This window comes from Neolamprologus multifasciatus, chromosome 6 (assembly GCF_963576455.1).
Source record: "Neolamprologus multifasciatus chromosome 6, fNeoMul1.2, whole genome shotgun sequence".
Taxonomy (NCBI): Eukaryota; Metazoa; Chordata; class Actinopteri; order Cichliformes; family Cichlidae; genus Neolamprologus; species Neolamprologus multifasciatus.
Window position 1 is genome coordinate 18,590,671 of NC_140444.1, and position 8,026 is coordinate 18,598,696.

Below are 8,026 nucleotides of genomic sequence, written 5' to 3' on the forward strand. Positions count from 1 at the left end.
TACCTGAGGAACGTCAAAGACCAGTGACAAAATCTGGAGGATCAGCGTGTTTCTTGAGCGTCAAAGGCTTCCTGAGTAGTGGAGTTCTGGGAGATGTCAGTTTAGTAGCGGTTAAGCAAGCTTGCTGAAATTCCAGATGAAACAGCGATAAAACTTTTCAAAACCAAGGAAGTGTTGATACTGACCATACACACAAATCAGACTACACAGTTTTCTTGTTATGGGTTTCTTAAGTGTGGTATGTCCACATTTCAATTTTTTGGTTCTGACCTTTTTGCAGAGAAGGTGAACAAATATCTGTATCCGTGTTCCCGCTGCATGAGTGGGGTAACTTTGCATTTGGTGCAAAGTTACCCCACCTTTATGTTGCCCAACAATGAAGGTGAACTGCACTGAAAAAGAACAAAGGGAGATTGAGACAGGAGGGTGATTAGGGTAAGTGGAGACACAAGGGGAAAACCACATAACTGAAGTGAATCAAAACTAAAGCAAAACTTAAGACAACAAATAAGGAACACAACCTCCCAAAATAAAACAGGAAGTGAGTGAGTTATATTTAACACACCCGTGACTTCCTGCCAAACAGCAGCTCAAAGGGAGAATATCCAATGCAGCCCTTGGGTACCTTCCATACAAACAACAGAAGGTCTAACAATCAGTCCCAATTAGATTAATTACAAATCAAGTACTTTAAAGTCTTGTTCCGTTTGGTCTACCAACCCGTCAGTCTGAGGGTGATAGATGCTTGTTGGAACTGATTTAATGCACAATAGTTCTATGTCTAGTGTGAGACATGAACGAGTTCCCCGATCAGTCAGGATCTCTTTTGGGATGCTGACTCAGAGGATGACCTGAAACACTGCTTGCACCACAGTCTGCAGAAATGCTGCACAGGGGCAATACTTCAGGATATTGTGTTGCATAATCCCTAGAACTAATGCGAAATGGTGCACTCTGGTGAAATGGCCATATGAGCTCAAATGGGACCTCACTTAAAGGTTACTGTAATAGATCCACAGAAGATCAGACCACATTTTCATGCTTTCCATCATATTGCAGCTGAACATACACACCAACAACAACCCCAATCATAGGACCCTACACAAATTTTAAGCTGGCAAGCTGTGATTGCGATGCCGCACAGGTGTTCAGCCTAAACTCTGGTTAATTTTATTTCCACTGGCACCATGGGATATTTGTCAGTGTCACCATGAACGTACCTCATTTCCACCCACTTTGCCTCCAACAATGCCTCCAGCCCAACCAGGTTTTGGTAGACCAAAGTCTGTATGCAGCCCACCTTTGCTGGGTGTGTACCCCTAAGCACTTTACCAGAACACTGTATATCCCTCCTGGACCATGGTGTTGGAACGCTGGCAACGCAGATCACCTGTCGAACCTCTCTGCGGAAGTATCCGGGTTGTCTGTACTTCCAACATTTCCTCCCTGATATCTGGGTACCTCGATGTGAGTTGGAAACAGTGCTTATAGCAAGTGGGACCCGAGAAGACCAAAGTAGAGAGAACAGAGTTGTTAGGATGTTCCCCCAGCAAACACTCAACAGTGGTTGGTAGCACTGGAGAGGATCCGATGAGCTTCCTCTTCTAAGCTGGAACTGGCTTGTCCTTCACCAACAGCTAGGAGTGTGCAGGCAGGAGATCCAGGGAGGTGGTCCTTCAAAGCATAATTAAAAGCGCCTTCTGGCAACAGTTGTTGTGACATGGCGCTATACTAATAAAATTTAATTGAATGGAATAACTGCTGCCTCCAGGCTTGCTGGCCAGTGGTAGCAGACCCACTCTTTCGTCTTCGCTCCCCACAAACTACTCAAAACTACAAACTACTCAAAGATGACCAGCTCCAGCAGTTGCAGTTCCCCCTTTCAATAGGCACCATGTCCCTAAACATTTGGGCATAGGCAAAGGTATGATCCTTCTTTGTTGAGTTCAACAAGTGTAAAACAAAGCACTGACAAACACTAACTAGGAAAAAAAACTAAACTTCTAGGGAACACAGGAAATGCTGAGCAACAAGTATGAGCAAAGATGTGATAATGAGCAGTGAGAGTGAGCGGATCCAAATATCAACAATGCCAGTACCAACACTGGCATTAGTAATGGATTGATATGAGTGTGATAGGATTGATACTTTAGTTTTTTCTTTCTTCTAAGTTCAGTAAGTTGCTCTCATTCATCAGAAAGTAGAAATTTCTGTACAAACATCACTCCCCTCATGCAGGCATACTTTGCTCCGCCCCCTCCTCAATGCTCTACTGTATTTAGTGGTCCTGCTGTCACCTGACTCAATAGCACTGAGCAGATTGACTCAGGCCATAGTGAGTAATAAAGCAGACAAATGAGTAGAGGTACACTGCAAAAAGCATCTTACAAAGAAATCATCTACTGTGAAACACCACCAACTCATATACAGACATAAAAGACCACAAAAAGAAAAAAGCTTTAGCCTGGTACAAACTGCAAGAGAAACAAAGAGAGGAGGAAGGAAATCCCTCAGAGAGACCTAGACCACCAGCACAGAGACAGAGATCACTGTCGCAGTCCTTTCAGATAGGTAAAGAATAACCACATATCTCTTATATACGGTAAGAGCAATGTTTCAGTCATGAAGTATTGTTTGCTTGTTAGTGGTCATCATAGTTGTAACTTCAGCTGAATAATTACCTATAGACTATTTTCAGACATTCAAACTCAACCTACCTAACCATATAAAATAAATTCCTTTTTTTAAAGTGAAAAAATATGCCTCAAACATGCACTATGAATAAATTATATCTGAATTTATTTTTGTTTTTGTATTGACTCTATTTTATTTATATAGGATATTTAAAAAACTGAAAAAAGCTGACCCCAAGTACTTTAAAGACAGGCACATTTACAATCCAGTTCTCCTAAAAAAATAGTTTTGAAATACATGAAAAGGTGAAAGGTGTGTTTTGTTGTGTTAAACAATTATTATGAAAAATATATAATGGTGATTTAGAGCCCATTATCCCATATTTGAAAATTAATGAGGATTAATCTCATAAGTCATTACAAAACACCCTTAAAATGGCCAGCAATACCCTGGACCCTGGAGGACCCCTGGACTAAAGCCCAAGAGACAAAGGTTACCAAAATAAAATAAGAATTAAAGGAAACAACCCCCAGTCCCATATAAGCCAAAGAAAAACAGATGGAGATTGAACCATTTATTGCCTGTAGGTAGTCATGCAAAAAAAACTAGTCAACCCAGTATCACGGCAAAATGTGTAACAGACATGGCTGTATGTTCATGCTGGCTTGAAATAAAATATTTCCCTCTGCTGTTATTGCAGCTTAATGCAAATTATTGCAATTTCTGCATGCATATTCATTTCACATTTTGGAGGGGCAAAGCATGAAATGGACATGGTGGCCATGATATTGGGTTGAACTGGTTCACATGATAATAGTTCATGTGAACCAGAGAAATGTCCAGTTTATTTTTTACACTCAGTCAAGAGTTGTACTGTCTTCTGGTCTGACTGTCACTTTCAGCACTAATCCACTGATTATGTGATGACTGTAGGAAACAGCACCTGAAATATAAACATGGCAAAGCAGGTAGAAATGCTGAAATGGTTGATGATCAGAATTAAGGCAGAATTAACAGAATTAACATAATAATTGTATCCTAAAACCTGCTCATTATCTAAAGGTGAAAGTTCTTTCTAATATTCAACAAAGACTTATGCAAAGGACCACTTGGAGTCACTTCACATAAAAAGTATAACTGTAGGTCTTCTTAAATTGTTTGCCCTATGACCCATCAGTCTGTTCTCTAGGGGAGGGCAGTGGCCCAGCTGTGGCTTATGTGTTCACAGCTATGCATTTGCACACATACATGTGTGATCTGCTCAGCAACCACTGCCGAGCTGTTGTTCTAAAACAATCCACTTCCCACACATGTGTGGCTCAGCGTTAGCAACATTTTAATGAGAACAAATGTCTGTTAGTCTGAAGTGTGAATCAGTGTGACAAATTTTAAACATTAAACTGTTAGGGCTGCATGACTCAGTAGACGTTTTTAACAGATGTACAGGAACCTGTTCGTTTTCCGAATGAATGTGTGAACAGCCAAGTATCTTGTGCACAAAGTTTACATGAAAAAAAATGTAATATGTCAGCTCTGAGTCAAAAAAAAATTCAGCGCTTACTTTTTTTCTTTAATTTTAACTCAGGGAGAGAGTCAGTGGATGTTTACTTATGGCTAGTGTGATAAAGACAGTGATGTGATTTTGGGTGCACACCAAGTGTTCAAAAGGATCTAAAAAAAAGCTTAAAAAACATTTAATGCAGCAATACAGATATTTACTCTGCAAAGTCTCTGAGAAAAGGTCTTAAGGTCAACAGTGTGCAGCATGAAGTCTGAATGTTGCATTCAGTTGTCCGAGAGATGTTTGTTTCTGTGGTTTTCCTGTGAGCCTGCTGTTCACTACATGGTCTACATAATGTAGTGAACAGCAGGCTCACTGTTCACTACATTATGGTTGCGGTTTGTGAATTTTTATCTTGTGACATCTTTGAGGCACAGTTTAAAGTTGAAGTGGAAATTTAAAGTGCAATTATCTGAAATCAAAAATGACTGCTGCTATAACTTCCAAAACACTAACCCTCTAGAGTTTGCGTCCAGACTACCTAAAAGTAAACTAAAAAACAGCAAATAGCAATTTAATTATAAATATTCAAAAAGTCAGACAATATAACTAATAAAAAAACAAATAAATGTGGATTTTTAGGTCACTCTCTTCTAAGTCACTATATATATGCAACCTACAGTGGCTTGCAAAAGTATTCGGCCCGCTTGAACTTTCCCACATTTTGTCACATCACAGCCACAAACATGAATCAATTTTATTGAAATTCCACATGAAAGACCAATACAAAGTGGTGTACACGTGAGAAGTGGAACGAAAATCATACATGATTCCAAACATTTTTTACAAATAAATAACTGAAAAGTGGGGTGTGCGTAATTATTCAGCCCCATTTGGTCTGACTGCAGTCAGTTGCCCATAGACGTTGCCTGATGAGTGCTAATGATTAAATAGAGTGCACCTGTGTGTAATCTAATGTCAGTACAAATACAGCTGCTGTGTGACGGCCTCAGAGGTTGTTAAGAGAATATTGGGAGCAACAACATCATGAAGTCCAAAGAACAGCTCCAGCTCAGTCAGATTAGATGGACAGCGTTTGTGAACAGCAGTTTTCAGATCTTGCCACAGATTCTCGATTGGATTTAGACACCAGACAGGTCAGGGATAAAGTTATTGAGAAATGTAAAGCCGGCTTAGGCTACAAAAAGATTTCCCAAGCCTTGAACATCCCACGGAGCACTCTTCAAGCGATCATTCAGAAATGGAAGGAGTATGGCACAACTGTAAACCTACCGAGACAAGGCCGTCCACCTAAACTCACAGGCCGGACAAGGAGAGCGCTGATCAGAAATGCAGCCAAGAGGTCCATGGTGACTCTGGACGAGCTGCAGAGATCTACAGCTCAGGTGGGGGAATCTGACCATAGGACAACTATTAGTCGTGCACTGCACAGAGTTGGCCTTTATGGAAGAGTGGCAGGAAGAAAGCCATTGTTAACAGAAAACCATAAGAAGTCCCGTTTGCAGTTTGCCACAAGCCATGTGGGGGACACAACAAACATGTGGAAGAAGGTGCTCTGGTCAGATGAGACCAAACTGGAACTTTTTGGCCAAAATGCAAAACGCTATGTGTGGCAGAAAACTAACACTGCACATCACTCTGAACACACCATCCCCACTGTCAAATATGGTGGTGGCAGCATCATGCTCTGGGGGTGCTTCTCTTCAGCAGGGACAGGGAAGCTGGTCAGAGTTGATGGGAAGATGGATGGAGCCAAATACAGGGCAATCCTGGATGAAAACCTCTTGGAGTCTGCAAAAGACTTGAGACTGGGGCGGAGGTTCACCTTCCAGCAGGACAACGACCCTAAACATAAAGCCAGGGCAACAATGGAATGGTTTAAAACAAAACATATTCATGTGTTAGAATGGCCCAGTCAAAGTCCAGATCTAAATCCAATCGAGAATCTGTGGCAAGATCTGACAACGCTGTCCATCTAATCTGACTGAGCTGGAGCTGTTTTGCAAAGAAGAATGGGCAAGGATTTCAGGCTGTAGATGTGCAAAGCTGGTAGAGACATAACCTAAAAGACTGGCAGCTGTAATTGCAGCAAAAGGTGGTTCTACAAAGTATTGACTCAGGGGGCTGAATAATTACGCACACCCCACTTTGCAGTTATTTATTTGTAAAAAATGTTTGGAATCATGTATGATTTTTGTTCCACTTCTCACGTGTACACCACTTTGTATTGGTCTTTCACGTGGAATTCCAATAAAATTGATTCATGTTTGTGGCTGTGATGTGACAAAATGTGGAAAAGTTCAAGGGGGCCGAATATTTTTGCAAGCCACTGTATCTATCATTCACTTGGCCGGTATTCAGAGTTTTTGTCTTATTTCTCAGACTTTTAATCTATTTTGGTGCTCAGTTCAAATAAAATAATTATAGTAGGTAATTTAAATACCATATATGTTGGAAATAACAGGCTTGACATTGGACACTGTGGCTCCTCTGAAAAGGAAAACAAATCAGGGAGGCTTGTTGCTTTCTCACAAATGCACACCAGAGGTATTGATGGCAGAATAGGTGCAAGTCTGAACTATAGGTTTGCTCTCCGTGTGTCCTGATGGATTTCCACTGTATGCATTCTCAATCATCCAGGTAAGTAAATCTCCAAAAGTTAATTCTGTTCATCTGGATGTAGTGCTTTTTCAGTGAGAGAAAACGTTTTGTCACTTATCCAAGTGACTTCTTTAGTCTCAGCTGACTCCAGGTTTCCCCAATCTTATAAACATCCAATCCTATAACATCTCCAAGTTTCTGGCTTCGATCCTCAACCCGCTGGTAGGCAGCTCAGAACACCACATCCAGAACACCTTGGATTTTGTTGAGAAGGTGAGAGATGTCATTATGGAGGCAGATGAAACCATGGTCTCGTATATTGTTAAATCTCTCTTCACTTGCCTCTCAGTCACAGAAGCGTTGGAGGTAGTTCGTAAGAGATTACAGGATGACCCCAACCTCAGCAACAGGACCACTCTCTGCATCGACCAAATGTGTTTGCTGTTGGAACTGTATCTTCATTCCACCTACTTCACATACAAGGGTCAGCTCTACAGGCAGGAATATGGGTGTGCCATGGGTTCCCCAGTTTCACCCATCGTGGCCAATTTGCACACGGAAGAAGTGAAAAAGAGGGCTTTGTTATCCTACCCTGGAACACCACCAAGTCATTGGTTCAGATATGTGGATGACACCTGGATGAAAATAAAATCTCAGGACGTACCACAACTCACGGATCACATTAACTTGGTGGACCGACACATCAAATTCACCAGGAAGGATATGAAAAGTGGCAGGTTAGCCTTCTTAGACTCTGAGATTTCCATCAGTAATGGGGAACATCTAAAAGCTGATGTGTACCATAAACCTACGCATACGGATCAGTATTTAAGGTTAGACTCTCATCATCCACTGGAGCATAAACTGGTTGTCATCAGGACGCCACAACATAGAGCCAACACCATCCCCACAGGCACAGCGGCCATGGAAGCAGAAGAACAGCACATCAAGAAGGTCCTGAGTAAATGTGGTTATCCCAGCTGGACTTTTGTCAAAGCTGGAAAGGCGCCTAAAGAAAGCTCTAGCCGGTCCAGGAGAGAAGGACAACCGCTGACTAAGCAAAAACCTGTAGTGATTCCATATGTGTCAGGAGTATCGGAGCAGTTGAGACGCATTTGTTCTAAACATCGTGTCTCTGTGGCTTTTAAACCCCAAAACGCGCTGGGCCAAAAATTGGTTCATCCCAAGGATCTGGTCCCCCGACACAAACGGAGTAACATAGTGTACGCTGTTAAGTGCCAGGAGGATTGCCAGGATTTATACATCGGG